Source organism: Pinus tabuliformis, chromosome 9, assembly GCF_031772625.1.
Source record: "Pinus tabuliformis cultivar Carrire ecotype Pingquan chromosome 9, CPIR1, whole genome shotgun sequence".
Classification (NCBI taxonomy): Eukaryota; Viridiplantae; Streptophyta; class Pinopsida; order Pinales; family Pinaceae; genus Pinus; species Pinus tabuliformis.
Window position 1 is genome coordinate 1,222,832,386 of NC_142307.1, and position 16,497 is coordinate 1,222,848,882.

The following is a 16,497-nucleotide window of genomic DNA, read 5'->3' on the forward strand; positions in this document are numbered from 1 at the left end:
TACAATTTTAATGCATATAAAAGAGGTATGGACATGGTCACAAAACACAATAGATGAGTACAGATGTAAGGCTTCCACTTCAGAAGGTCCGATTTAGAGATGGTCCACACAAAAATTGAACCTCAATGTCTAACTATCAACAAAGCACACATTCCGGACCTGTATCTCATGGAGCAGTTTTATCACATAACCAACCAAACATCTACAGGAATTGCCAGAGAGGGGAAAACCTGCAGAAACGTTAAAAAATTCTTGATAGAGGCACACCTATGGAGTGGTTGCAAGAGGATAGTTCTACAAAATAGGTAGAACATAGGCAGAATAGGCAGAAGGGAGTTCCAAAGAAGAGAGGGAAGCCAAAAATGGCATTGGCTCTAATACCATGTCAAACCAGGAGGTAACTCCTCAAATGTAATCATATTATTCATTCAGGTTGTTTATTATTATATACAAGAATGAGTGACTAGTCAGTTCATCTCCCGATGACTCTCCATTTCCTCTATTATTTTTTACACTAATTATAGTTGTTCACCCAATCCCTATGATTAGGTGTCAACAGTGTTTACAAAGAATGAAAACTTCAAGGAATAAGTCGAGGTGGACATCAAAGAAAATATAGTGATAACTTACATGGAAAGACATACCCCAGATGCCACTAAAATAAATATCTCAATGCACAATCGAAGCTTGGGAGCAACTGATATTTGTATGCAAGGGGGTACCCTTCTATCATACTATGGGAAAAAAATCTTTAGATATTTGCCAAGAGTCGAAAGAAAAGAACCTAAGGACTATATCAAAATTTCAATGGGCAATGAATAAAAAAGAATACCAAGAAGATTGTAAACACTCTTGTTCATAATGGTCATCCACTTCTTTCTCACATCTTGGGCTCTCCTCAAAGGGCGTGGTTGCAAAAAAGTTTCAAAACAACACGGACCTGGGAAGTTTTTTTTTCCTTTTGGGCCTTATACACGGCTAATAATTTTAGGTGGTCCCCTTCTAGTTGGAAAAAATTTCCCCCCTTTTTGTCAGCCTAATCTTGCTTCTCTTGAGACTTGTAGAATTTTTTTTCTGTATGAAGCATTATTATTATGGTCAATATCTCATCACTACAACCAAGATCGACACTTGCAAGGAAAATCTTCGACAGAGATTCCAATGGAAATTCAACCATTTTCCTCCCTAATTTGGTTAGAAGACCCTCCTCATCCAAAGCTCCTAAACTGTACAATTGTTCCATTGTAGATATGAGTGCTTGAGGAGGAGGGGGATCCATAAAATCAAAGGAGAGGAGGTCATTGAGTCCCATGGCTTTGATGGTGAGTGTCTCCGGTCCAATGTAATCCTATGTATTTCTGGCATAGTGGTCAGAAACATGTCATTGTGATATGCACTTCCTCTGTATTGACTATAACACTTACTAGGGCATGTATGACCAACACGTCCAACACGTTGCTTAGCGAATGCTTGAGAAATTGGTGTAATGACTAGTGAATCTAGACCAAGTTTTGGATTGTATACATTCTTCTTAGAAAATACAAGATCAAACATAATAGATTCCATCAATGGTCAAAGAAGCTTCTGCAATATTGGTGGCCACAACCACTTTTCTTTTACCTGGAGGAGCAGGCTAAAAAATTCTTGATTGCATCTCACTGGGAAGAGCACTGTATACTGGCAAGATGATGAGTTCAGGAACATTCTTTCCAAGTCCTTTCATTTGCTCATAGAGAATCTGACATGCAGTATCAATTTCCTCCTATCCCATTAAGAAGAGAAGAATATCACCTTCTGGTTCTATCAAGTGAATCTACATGACCGTGATCAATGCAACATCCAAATAGTCACTCTCCGACTGCTTGGTATACAGTATCTCTATGGGATAAGTCCTCCCTGGGTTAGTGAATATATTGTAGTTGAAGAAATATCCTAAGAATTTCTCAGCATCCAGAGTGGCAGAGGTGACAATTAACCGAAGATCAGGCCTGCATCTAACCAACTGCTTCAGGAGCCCAAACAACACATCTTTGTGAATTGTCCTCTCGTGGGCCTCATCAAGCATGACTACTGAATACTAAGATAATTCTTCATGAACTAAAATCTCTCTAATAATTATATAATTGTTCATGTACTTAATCACAGTCTCTGGCCCAGTGCAATCCTCGAAACAAATGGCATACCCAACCTCCTCCCCTAAACGACATCCAAATTCCTCTGCTACTCTTTTTTCTATAAACATAGCTTCCACTCTATGAGGTTGGGTATAATTGATCTTACCTCTAGTAGTGTAGCCTACCTCTGCCAAATATTGGGTCACTTGAGTGGTCTTTCCAGAGCTAGTCTCCTCGATGACAACTAGAACTTGGTTGTCATTCACCGCCTAGATCAATTCCTTCTTCAACTTGTAGATGGGAAGGCTCTACCTATGTTCCTGAATCGAGAGCTTTGACCTTTCTATGAATGTTGGTTCTTTTCCAAAAGCATCCTTCTTCCACTCATACATATCATAAGCAGAAAACCCCACCCCTCTCAACTCTTGTGCAATATGCCTCTCACCTGTCTCTGGCATTGGATCCTCCCACGTCGATTCAAATCCTTGGGAATGGAATCCAACATTGTCCCCTGTTTTTGTTATCGAAGCTCCCTTCACTCTTTCGATACTCTCTAATGTGAACCATCTGGATTCTTCACAATCTTCACAAGTGAAACATCAATCGAGTAACGAGTCTACCCCTACAGGAAAGTAGGCTCATCCTCATTCAACTCGATCTCGAGCTCCTCCTCAATAGTACCCTCATCTTGGTAAAGCATTCCATCGCCATATTCGTCATACATAGGATATTCCCTCACATCCAAGACCCCAGATGCAACCAGCTTCTTTGCTTCCCACTTCTCGGGAGAGCTCATTCTCTTCAGGGGCCTCCGGGAAGGCATGTTTTCCTCCTCATCCACAATGGTGATACCTGAAAGTCTAGTCCTCTTTGTGGGAGGCTGATTGGAACTGAGAGGATTGGCCCTCAGAGCATCATCATCGATGTTTTTCTTCATTGGCAACAGGTCCTCACTAGTTTTCTGATCAACATCCCTCAAGGAAAGGCTCATTTTTTGTCCTGATATAGAAATGACTTTGACCCAAACCTCCTGATCTCTCTTAACGACTTCCTTTGCATTAACCACCCTCCTGCTTGCAATCTATGAAATATGGACCAAACCCTCTTTCCCTCGAAAATCATTCAATGGAACAAATAAACCTATATCGATTTCCCCAGAAATCGTACCCTGATAAACATTAAATAACTTGGGCTTCCTATTGTAGTTGTTTTGCTCCTTATTGTAGTTTGGTCTAACAAAGGGCTTGATTGAGCAACTTGGAAAGGGAAGGTTTTGAAGGAAGTAATTTCCTACCATGTTTAAAAATCTCTTGGACGTTAAATTTGATAAAACGAGTCAAGAAGAAAGCATTTTTGGTCCTCCATTTGAAAGTGATGAAGAAGCAATTAAAGAAAAATTTGCAAGTTCAATGGAACATAGCCCAATGCAAGGGTGGATCAACAAATCATGTATCTTTTCATGTGTTAGGCCCCTATAATACTAGTGTAAACCCTTATTGTATTTAGTACAACCCCCTTATAATATTTTTGTACCCATGTAGTCCCCATATTGTTATCATTTTTCCCCATAGAAGCCCATTGTTGTTATTATTGTGCCCTTACATTATTATTGTTATGTTGGCTCTGATTATATTATGACCCCTTAGACTCCTATATATAGAAAGGAGGTCTTTTTATTTGTATCATCCAAGAAATATTCGTTTGTGTAATGTAAAGGATGTTTCCCCCTCGAAGAGTCTGAATTCTAAGGCATTGATCTATATTTACTATCCCTTTGTGAGTTGGCTTCATAACATTTGGTATCAGAGCTTTGGATTCTAGGGTTTCGCTACTCCAAACAGGTCATCGTGGAATTTTTACTATAACTTGTTTTCTGTGACGTTTCCAATGCTAAAAAAAAAACCATTTGGGATGAAATCGCTCTAAAGTTCGGGTTCAAATTTTAGAGCTTGTCTCACTATATTTTTAGAGATATTATCTGAGGAAGTTAGGGTTTTTCTAAGCTCCATAATTTCAACTAAAATAGGTCATTCTGGAATTTTCGCTATAACGCTTTCGCTACAAAGTTTCAGAAGCCAAAAGAAAAACCCATTTGAGAAGGAATCAGTCTAAACCTTGTCTCCAAATTTTAGATCCTGTCCCACTATAATTTTGGAGATATAGTCTGAGGAAGTTAGGGTTCTTGCAGAACCCCGAATTACATTCCAAACAAGTAACCTCGGGAAAATCATCATAAGTATCTCTCTGAGCATCTGATTACAATTTCGTAAGAATTTATAAAGGGAGAATAGACTGTAGTTTCCTGTGTATATTTTCAGATCCATAGGTCAAAACAGAGACACGTGGCACTTCGTACAAATTGGCTCTTTTGAAAAGGTATATAATCAGATCATCTTGGGAGACTATGCATAAATATTTCTTGGAGAATCCAATTGTGATCAGACTAGTGGCATTGGAAAGAGGACACAGAGGGCTATTGTAGGTCATGATTTCAGTACCGGAAGAGCTGAAATTACAAAGTTGTTGTCGTTTCAATATCAAGCTCCTAAAATCAAGAAAAGGCGTTATGAGGAAGTTTGATGGTAAGGATCCAGTAAATTGGATACTACATATGGAGCAATATTTTGATCTACATGAGGTGCAACTATTACAAAAGGTACATATTGCATATTTATATTTAGAACTAGATCAATTTTTATGGTATAAAGGGCTTTGCTCTCGTAAACCACTTGTTATGTGGTTAATTTTCACGGAGGAAATGATAGAAGATTATGAGGATTCAAAGAGAAACACCTTCTTTAGCCAATCGATAAATCTCAAAAAAAAGTGGTCAATGGAAGATCACATTTAGGACTTTCAAAAGTTGAATATAAGGGTAAATGATATTCCAGAGAAGCAAAGGATTGATGGCTTCATAGGTACTTTAAATGACAAAATTCAACATGAGGTTCATCTTTGGGAACCTGATTCATTGGAGAAGGCATTCAGGTGGGTAAGACAATGTGAAAGTGAAATTATGGAAACAAGGAATCCCACCACTCATGACTATAATTATGGAAGTGTTTCCTCTCCTAGCCTTCCACAACCTACAAGGTTTACACCACAAAAATTGGAAGGAAAAAGAGGAAAAGGGCTTTCTTACAATTGTGATAGCAAATGCACTAAAGGTCATGAGTGTGCTCAGAAGAAATTATTTTACATAGAGTATGAAGAGGAGGAAGAAAAGGATCAAGAAACATAAAAAGAAGAGGATATACGCCAGGACCCAACCCAAGACAAAGAAGAAATGATTCCAACCATATCTTGTAAAGCATTGGCATGAATTACCACTCCTCAAACTCTCAAGATAGAAGGACATATCAAGAAGAAAAAGGTTCAAGAAGTGAAAGATCACATCGAGAAAGAATAAATGAATCCAACCATATCTTGTAATGCATTGGCCAAAATTACCACTCCTCAAACTCTCAAGATAGGACATATTAAGAAGAAAAATGTTCAAGAAGTGAAAGATCACATCGAGCGTGAAGAAATGAATTCGACCATATCTTGTAAAACATTGGAAGAAATTATCACTCCTAAAACTCTCAAGACAGAAGGACATATCAAGAAGAAAATGGTTCAAGCAATGAAAGATAACATCGAGCATCAACAAAAAGTTCTCCAACTTTTAAAGGATAACACCACTTTGGTGCAGAATCGAAAGAAGCAATAGGTAGATCAACATTGCAGTGAAAAAATTTTTGATGTAGGTGATTGGGTATTTTTACGGCTACATCTCAAGAAAGCTATTTATGAGAAGGAAATTTTGGCAACAGTACATGCACTTAAGAAATGGCGACCTTACCCATTGGGAAAACACTTTAAGGTAAAAATGGATCATGATAGCCTTAAATGCTTTTTAGAACAAATATTATCTTTAGAAGAACAGAAAAAATGGGTCACAAATATATTGGGCTATGGCTTTGAAATCATCTACAGAAAAGGGAAAAAAATTTTTGCTGCAGATGCACTCTCAAGAAAGGATGAGGACGTGGAAGCATTGTTTTGTGTTATTTCTATTATCCAACTAGATTGGATAAATGAAGAAGGGATGAATGGAAGAAGGAGAAAGAAATGTGGCCACTCATTCAAAAGTTGCAGAATATCCCAATTCAAAAAATATTACCAGAACTTGAAGAGAAAGGAAAAATCATATTGGAACATGGAGTAGTCACAGAAACAAGAACCCAACGACTACAGAGTCAATCAATTTCAGAGTATCTCATCAAGTGGAAGAACTTACCCGCTGAAGATTCCACACGGGAGGACAATAATTTTATACAGAAGCATCAAGAACTACTAAAGCATTGAGGACAACAAATTTTGAAGGGGAGGGGAATGTTAGGCCCCTATACTACTAGTGTAACCCATTATTGTTATTAGTACAACCCGCTTATTATATTGTTGTACCCATGTAGTCACCATATTGTTATTATTATACCCCATGGAAGCCCACTATTGTTATTATTGTGCCCTTACATTATTATTGTTATGTCAGCTCTAACTATATTATGACCCCTTAGACTCCTATATATAGAAAGGAGGTCTTGTCATTTGTATCATCCAAGAATCATTCATTTATGTAATGTAAAGGAGGTTCCCCCTCGAACAGGCTGAATTCTAAGGCATTGATCTATCTTTTCTATCATTTTGTGATCTAGTTTCATCACATCATGTCAAAAATGGACATAACATAAGATTTTTTTTACTGGGAGATACACAAGCTTATTCACAACAAAGTAGTGGCGAAAATTTCAACCTGCAACCTTCCATATTTTGACATCTCACTGTTTCACTCACTGATGGAGCACATACAAAATGGATAATGAATTGATGAATTACTAAAGTGGTTGCAATGGCTACCCAAATTCACCTAGCATCTTAATAGAGTACCAATAGTGGTTTGCTCAATCTATTGGTGCTCTCTTACTAGTTTGGCAGAAAAAACAAGGAATTAGATGGGTTTCCAAATATATCCAAGAGGGTCAACCTTTTACACACTAATATGAAACTTTAACAAAATACATAGACAAATACGAGTTCTCCAACATCTTACATATGGATATGGATGCTTAACCAAATGACCAACCTAGGGTCATCAACTGAGGTCTTCAACAATATACCCATTATCGATAGTTTTTTTATCATCTCAATAGCTTGCAAGATATACTTTCTATAGTAGAGGAATTACAAGGGAGGTAAGACTTGAAGGGTTCCAATCTAATATTTAGATATATCTATAGTAAATTTCTCCACAAAATGTTCATGGTGCAGAAACAATTAACAAGTTGACCTCAACTAAATCAAATTTCAATAATCTGAAGATTGTTTTTAATGTAGGAAGAAATGTATGATGCAAGAACAAGCATGTCCAAAAATTAGAAAATGGTTAAACCATTTCCTACCCAACCATATAGAAAATCAGTGTTGAGTCTTCATCATATATTCAGACCAAAATTTTTCTTAGCTATCATACATCCAACCAGTGATGGAAGAAACAACTACTAATCTTATATAAAACTTGGTATTAAATTAACATTGAGTACTTATGCTAGAACACAATAAATGTATGTTTGTGGTTCAAAGGAGAAGGAGAATAGCCTTAGGACGAGACATGAACATCAAAATATAGTACATACACAACTAATGGAAGTGAGATGAATTACGAGCATCTATAACCAAAGTAGAAATATATGACATGAATGGTGTGTAGTCATAGACACATTTTCATATAATATTGTTTTCAAATAAAAAATCTGTGCCTAGAATTCATTGAAATCCCTAGGTCATATTAAATTTGTCTCTCTATAGTCCATTGATATATAAAGCAACACATCATTAATAGTTAGACAACAATGCAACAATTGTACACAGACAATGCCATTTCTCATTTACCTGGGCTACATATCGTAGAAAATTGGAATGGACATGGTAATCATTCTCCACTGGAGTAGTAAATGTTATAAATACCATATAATAAGCACAACTAGCATATGTTCAGTAATACCAACCTTGGTTAAGATCTCAACAGTCAATCCAAAAATTTTGGGAGAAGTAACACGAAACAAACCTAGGCCTTGCTTATTTATCAAAAAATATACTGGAATGCCTACTTTCCTTCACAAAATCCAAGGCCTAGACATTATATTGTTTTCTCCCAAGTGGTCCAAGAAAGTCTTTAGCATCTTTCCTCATAAAAATCTTCAGTTTCCTCATATGTCCATTTCTATTGAGAGTTCCAATACGAGGCAAACCATATGAAACAAATAAATTCTGTCGATTCACGTTACTTATGTTAAACTCCACCATGGATGACGCGACTTTTTATTTAGTTGAATTAGGATGCTTAGCATTCTTATTGCCGCTAGAGCCATCTTCAAGGGTGACAAAACCTAATGGATAAGGGAGATTTGAATTACTACAAAGATTTTTGTTTGGCTTCACTTAAGGTAAAATGTAATTCTGAAGGACCAAATCATCATTTACAACAAGAGTTTCTCCTGTAAAAGTTTTGGTAGCAAATTCTAGACAAGGATCTCGCCAAAAATCTACAAAAGATGAGACAATTGGTGAGTCGTCCCTTTTTTTTTTCAAATCAATTTCTCCTTCAGCACTTTCTTTTGTTGGTCCTTTAGAAGAATAAACATTCTAAAAAAGAGCAGTTTTCAAGTGTTCTTCACCACCTGCAAGTCAAAGCATTCAATAAGGTAAGTGACATAAACTAAAACAGTTGAAAGGTATTAAACAAGACATAAGAAATAGAAAAATGACAACAATGTTGTTGCTAGTAAAATTCCTCCCTAAAAAATTTAAGGATACCAATACAAGAAGCTTTACCTATTGAAAGGAGTGTAATGGATGGCTATGAAAAATGACATTTACATTAGTAAGTAGTCTACAAGGCTATGTGAGAATTAAAATGGTAAGAGAGAGAGGATGACCTCTAGGAAAGATGAGGGCATCTAGTGTGAAGGTCCTCGAGAAGATATTAATCAGTATGATGGTGTCAAAATTGGATCTATAAGGGCATATAAATCAAATGCAGATGGACCCGTAAGCCAACCCAATGACCATACTCCTTCACTTGGTGAAAATTAAATGAGATCTCTAGGATATGGAAGATGCAGAGATCAATCGGGTAACAACATCTATCAATAGGCATATTGAAATAGAGGTCTCTTCTTCATTCACCAATGAAACTCTCCAGCTTTCAAACCTAAAAATGTCTAAAAATTGATGTTATTAGGGTTCAAAACTCCCATGGTTATATGATTAAAAATCTAAATGGCATAAAACAGAGGGCACATACATATAATCAAACCTTGATCACAGTCTCACCCTTAGAAAATAGATTGGAAATTTGAAGCACAAGATAGACATGATTCTTCGAAAAGAACATCTACATGGCGAAGTACCATAAGGTGGCCATTTTCAAAACCCCAAACATCATCTACCTTGGGCCACCTTGTTGTTGTTGTTTCTTGCTCACAGGTTCAATGAATTTCTTGCCTCTTGCAAGTGATGCCATGATTCCTAGTAAGATTAATGAATAACACTCCTTTCAAAATTCTCAAACTAAGACACAGATTGAAATCACCACAAACCTTGAAAAACAATCAATGGGGTTTTCAACAAATAGAGGAAAATTGAACTCAGAAGGAACCATGGAACTGTTGTCCAAGTGCGAGTTAAAAGTTAACATGGATTTTTTGTACTTTCAACCTATCATAACATATCACTCAAATTTAATGTGCTTGCAAATGTTACTAAAATTTGATGTGCTTAGAGGTATTATATTCTCCCTATTATATTTAACCTGCTTCGAGACACCAAAATAAATCCATACCTTTCCCCTTAGTTAAAAAGGGGTCAACAATATGTTTCCCTTTGTTTCAAGAGTTACCAAATTTTATAAAACATCATTGTAATCTTGAGGGAGCTTGTAGGCATCTACTAGGGACCCATTCCACAAACCCCAAGGGGATTTTTGTTTTGTCTCATTTTTGTGGTTTCCTCAATTTGGTTAAAATTTAACTTAAAAATATTACCATGAGCACTCTCGACAACATTCGACAATATATTTCATTGGGCCACAATTAAATTTGTCCAGGTTTGTTTTCAACAACACATGCATTTGATTTTTTCATTGGTCTATCTTGTTATTTAAATTTGTTGGTTAATGTATGTTTGTGTATCAAATTAACTCCTAGAGTAATTTATTGTTTTTATATATCTTAATCAAGTTAAGTTACTTTAAGGAATACCCCAATGACACACCATGCTCTCCTTTAAGGTCTTTTGTAACTTTTAACAAATGATTTTGAGTCAAGTGATTAGTCCTCAAACCGAGGATCAACCCTCACCGATAAACACATGCTTTCATTACAATCAAGATCAGGTGGAAATACCAGCTACCTCGAAAACCCATATAAAAACCCTAGTTACCTCGGCAACCCATGTATGTGGTGGATTTTAGTGGACTCCTTTACAAAAAAACAAGAAAACATTAACCTACAATAGATTTAGGACTTGTTTCTACATACTCCAGAATCTTTAGTGAATTGAGCTTTTAAAAAGAATTAGCTTTGTGAATACTCAAATAATAAACATACTTAAGAACACAACCTACCAATTTGAAACCCTAGCTACAATTAATTAGCTTATACATGTCACGGTTTTCCTAAACATTTAACTACAAATAAATTACGGCTTCTTGCTACAATGAATTGAGCATTTTAAAAGGTTTCCTCCACTCGGTATTGTTATACAGTATTTTGTCACACCTCCTACACTTCCCCGTGACATACCCCAAAGTGCCAAAAAGATGACCATTATGCAGTACTCATTCATATATGCAGTTCACATTCATATATGCAGTTCACAGCCTTTCTAAGACATTGATTGGAAAATGCCTTAAGCTTACCCTGAAGGCAATAACTCTTAAACCCTAATTTGGGAATCATCGCTCTTATGAGACTAAAAATTGTGATTGTCATCTATTGTATTATGATTGACCCACTATGACATTGCTATGTTTACTTGTATACCCACAATGATCCCAAAAAGGAAATTTTCCCAAAGAGGGTGAGAAGCATTGTGATCTAGAAGCTTCGAAGGCAGCGAGTTGGAGGTGGTTTTCCATACATGAGGTCGATTTCTCCCAACTTGGTCTCTTGGTCATATCTCTATGAGATACCTCCTTGAGATGAGGGCCTACTCCTATCTTTGGAGGGATCCTAACTCCCTCTCCCTGCCTATATATTCATCTTCTCCCATTCCCAAATGGTTTGTCTGGTTGGTCTATGTCTATTGCACCCTTATGCTAAGATTGTGCCTATGTGCTACTCATTTGGCTTGGAGAAGGAGTGCTTGGAGAGCTTAGCATGGAATTGGACATTCATTCAAGGAGAGCCTATCAACATCAAGGCTTGGTTGTATTCTTCCAATTATTTTCTATTAATATACTACTGGTAGTTCATTTTCCACTAATGTGTATGCTCATGTATCGTCTATCTTAACATTCCTTGATCAATTAAAAAGGTTTCTTTTGAATATCCTATTTGTATTTTCATGCCTTGTTGTATTCCCGCAGGTGCATAAATGCTATGAGTAGCAGGAACAAGCCCATGACGCAAGTGATTCAAGGTATTCAACAAAGGGGATCGAGATAGCATCAGAACAAGTTAGGCCATCTTCTTCATCTCTCATTTCAATTGTAACTTAGGGAAGTGTCTGGTAGATTGTCACTTAGGTTGTTAGTCCCACTCATTAGGCTAGAGGGATTGTCTTTGTCTACAAAGAGGATTTACCTAGACAATAGAATGGATACTCCACTTTGGAGGCTATAACCCTTTCCATCCATTCCTTCAATTAGATCCTATGACTAGTTAGACCAATTGTAATTTCTTGACTTCTCTACACCAATATTGGTTTATACCATCACTGATAAGAGCCTTAGTGTGCTAAGTTTGGATTATTTCTTTGAATGTTTTTTGTCTTTTCCCATATTTCTTGGCCATCGTGGGTTTAGCTCTAATAGTCTCGATGACATTGCAAGTTTTGACCTATATAGTCGCGACATAAAAACTTGTCTTCAATGTTTGGTCTCGGTGAAATAATCACTACTTTTTCTATACAAAGTAGTGTTGATGACCCCGACCATCACTGGTTTGGCTATACAAAGTATCGATGATAACCCAACCATCATGGGTTTGGGTATATAAAGTAGCGATGATCATTGAATGTGAGAATTTCTAAGGTTTCTTCCTTAGAATCCAGTGTGTCTTGGCCCCTAAGGTATTAACCTATCCTGTATGTTTGGATTTGTCATTTTTTGATTGATTGTCTTGATTAATATGCAAAATTTATCTTATTAGATTCAAATTGAAATGTTACTAAGTTATATGGTTTCTGGTCAATTGATCATTTCTTGCTTCTTGTTGGTTTCATTAAGATGTTTGTTTCGCTAATTGATTGAGTGTTGCTTTCTGTAGAAATCACTGAAAACATCATTTTTCATTTGTTCTATCTTGTATTTCGAAATTTACTTTTCGTTAAAATACATTATATCAGTTGCATTGAAAAGTTATTTTTTGAGATTCATCATTGAAAATAGATCATATCTTTGAGTGATTGAAAGCTAAAAGTTTTATTAGGTGCATCAAATCATTCAAAATGAAAAGAAAATCATAATTCATATAAGTGCATCTTTGTAAAGTAAAATCATTTTGATTTCGAAAAAGTTGCATTTAGGATAGTGAAAAATGAAAATTATTTTTACTTTTGGCATTGTGTTTGGAAGAGGAAAGTGGAAGTTAGTAGGAATATTTCTTGATGCATTTTGTTTGATGCATTATTGATTGAAATTTCTTCCCATGATTAGTCTACCTTTCATTGAAATGAAAAATTTTCCTTTTCTCATATAGTTGCATCATAGTTGTTTAGGTGACATTGTTTTGATCCTTAAAATTGAAACTTAATTGAAGATAAAATTAAAATTTACTTGAATTAACCTAAGGATAATTTGAAGCATTAGCGCTCATACTTGGTGGTCTAGGATAGAGATGTGTTTGAACGTCTATAAAACTCATCAACTGTTGTTCCCAATACTCTTGCATTAGACCCTTGAGTATATAAAGGGAGACCCTCATATCTTGCAAACCTTTATGCATAGGAAGCTGAGTCTTCTACCCTATAAATGTGATACACTAAAAACAACATTCAGGGAGATTCCATGCATGGACGCCAAGTCCTTAGTAAATTTATTTCCTAAGGTGTATATTGTAGTTCACGTTACGTTGTAATCCCTTTTGCTGAGAGTATCCTGAGTAGTCATTTACATCTTTTCTGACTCCTTCAACTTGAAAAGATCATCAATTACTTTTCATTTCAAGCTCACTAAACCAAAGAAAGTGACTAGAGTAACCTATTTGTCCTTTTCTCGACTCTAAAAACATTAAAAGGAAAATTTTTTGTTTCAAATTCTAAAATTAATTGAGCACCAAACACCATCCTTCTTTTGGAAATAATCCTTAGAAGATCTTAGGTTGATACCAATGGCAACATTTCCAGAGTCTACCAGTCAAGGAAATCCCCCTGATGGGAATCCTAGTAATTTTCCTTCTTTTGGAAATAATGGTGCTCCCTATTTGTCAACATTGTCGCTTCCTGGATTTCCCATTGGTCTGTCGGTTTGGTTATTTTCAACCTCGGTGATTCTGATTGTCCAAAATACTTTTCAACCAAGATCTCCTCCACATGAACAACACCAACCTCATGTTGATCCTAAAGTTTACCACTTTCCTTCTTCGCCTATTTCTTCACCCCGTTATTCCTCCTCTCCTGGTGAAAGTCTAGATTCAAGTAATTATGAACCTAAGAAGAAGAAGAAGAAGCAAACTAAGTAATGGGACAACTAAGTATCCATTGCTACAAATGAAACTAATGAAAAAAAATATTCCAACGAGCCCTAGAAAGTAAAACTCCCTTGCATGTTATGTAATGGTGACAACCTTCTTTGGAATTGTCCTGATATTCCCAAGGTCTTAGAAGTGTTCTCCATAGGTTCACATCAACCTTTGTCATCAGCGTCTAGCGATCATGCTGGTGATAAACCTTCAAGTACTAAAGCCCATGGGAAAACTGGAAAATTCAAATTTCCTTGTAGGTTGTGTGAAGGTAATCATCGCATTTATCTTTGTCCTCTTATGGATGAAGCTTCCAAAGAGTTGGAAAACCTTAGAGCTTCTCAACCTCGTCTTTTGAATGGGTGTCTAAAGCTTTCCCTTGGTCCTTCACTAGTTTATCCAGTGATTGATCGCAAGTCATCTTTGGTCAGCCCCACTCTCTCTGAAAGTGAGTCTCTTAAGTCCATTCTCAGCGAACCATTGGTTGAAAAACTGGTAGACTTGACTCCACCTTCAGTTAACCGTACCTTTCTGGTAGAGAGCAAACCTCATTCTACTCAGTTTCTTCTAGTTTCAAATGAACTAGAGGTAAATCCTTTTGTTCCCGAGGTGCATGAGAGAATTTCTCTTGTTCCCATAGAGCAAGAGGGCAACTCTCACGTTCCTACGACACCACCTCCGAGTAGTTTAGTCACTTATTTTAATAGGAGTCAACTAATAGGATATGATCTAACATCTTTAGTGCCTTTCTAGACTATAGTACATGCTTACCATTTGTCTATACCTAGCAAAGTCATAGACAAGGGCACATCTGTTAGTATTCTGTCCTCAGTTGCTTGGTAAGATTTTGGTTCTCCTCAGCTTGTCCCCATCACCCAAAATCTGTTAGATTTTAACCAAGGAACCAATCAACCATTAGGGATCCTTGCTAAGTTACCTATTACTTTGGAAGAAAAGACTGTCTATATAGACGTGATGGTTGTCCAAGGCCCGTTGGATTTTAATCTGCTCCTTGGTCATCAATACATTTACGTCATGGGAGCTCTTCCTTCTTCCCTCTTTCGAGTGATGTGCTTCCCGCATGAACGAAACATTGTGATCATTGATCAGCTTACATTCATTGGTCCTAAATTAACTCCCACTCAACCATCATCCTTAAATGGTTCTCATATGCAAGCAGTATCACCCTCACCATAGGTTAATTATGTGGCCACCTGTTCCATGCCCGCATCTACTCATGATCTAGTAGGTGATGTAGTACACCATGTACTGGGGGCATTGGAGCCTGATTTTTCATTTGGATCCTGGGACAGGTATCCCTTCCTGAGTGTTGTTATCCCATCTGATGAGAATATCTTGGATGACATGGCCTCTTTTAGTTTGTGATCAAGTCCTTGGAGCATAGTTCTTTATCTTGTGTCAAGCTTGTTAAAAAATGAAACAAGGATCATGGAGCATAGTTCCTTGTCTTGTGTCAAGCTCATTAAAAAATGGAACAAGGACCGTGCAACAGAGTTCCTTGTCTTGTGTTAAGCTCCTTAAAAAATGAAACAAGGGATAGGAGTAGAGTTCCTTGTCTTGTGTCAAGCTCAAAAAAAGGATTATTAGGATAGTTATTTCACTATGTCAACCTCATTGAAAAATGAAATAGGTCCCCATGAGGATAGTTCTTTTACTAAGTCAACCTCATTGAAAATTGAAATAGGTCCGCATGAGGATAGTTCTTTTACTATGTCAACCTCATTAAAAATGAAATAGGTTATGAGCATGGTTCGTTTCCTGTGTCAAGCTCATTAAAAAATGAAACAAATCCCCTTCCAATTCAAGTATTTTATTATATCTTGTAAAATTATAGTTGAGTCTTTCACTTGATCTCAAAAGTAAACCTTCATTCCATCCACCTGTTAGTAACTAGTCATCTACTTAGGTGCATGAAATGAGGCTTGGGGTGCATGTACCTCAAATTGAGTCATTATGCTAGGGACATGCAAAATTATCTTGAGCATAGTTTATCTTTGTTCTAGGCTTGTGTAAAAATGAAACCAAACCCAAGCATAGTTTGTTTCTATTCCAAGCTTGTGAAAAAATGAAACCATCCTCAAGTATACTCAAGCATAGTTTCTGATGTTTCAAGATTGTGTAAAAATGAAACAATTCCCACTTTATATCGCGTGAATGTCATTTTTATCAACCTGTTTTTCCATATGAGCCTTGGTTTTTTCATTCCATCGTCACCATCTCTTTGGCTGATCATACGCTTTCACTTGGTTTTTTACACTTGCCTGAGGAACATTTGTGATGAGTGGTCTTACTAGCCAGCCTCTTGACCATTACATGTTTTGAGAAGTTCCATCATGACCAAAACCAGTTTCTATCCTTTTATACCACTCAGTCCTCCATGTGGAGTCATCTTTAAACTCTTTTTTGTCTCTCGAAAC

At 36.6% G+C, this 16,497-nt stretch overlaps 1 pseudogene; it reads right to left on the reverse strand.

The window, feature by feature from the left end:
* Nucleotides 1-791: 791 nt before the first annotated feature.
* On the reverse strand, nt 792-3,105 carry LOC149152939 (putative pre-mRNA-splicing factor ATP-dependent RNA helicase DEAH5 pseudogene; annotated as a pseudogene).
* Nucleotides 3,106-16,497: the final 13,392 nt, after the last annotated feature.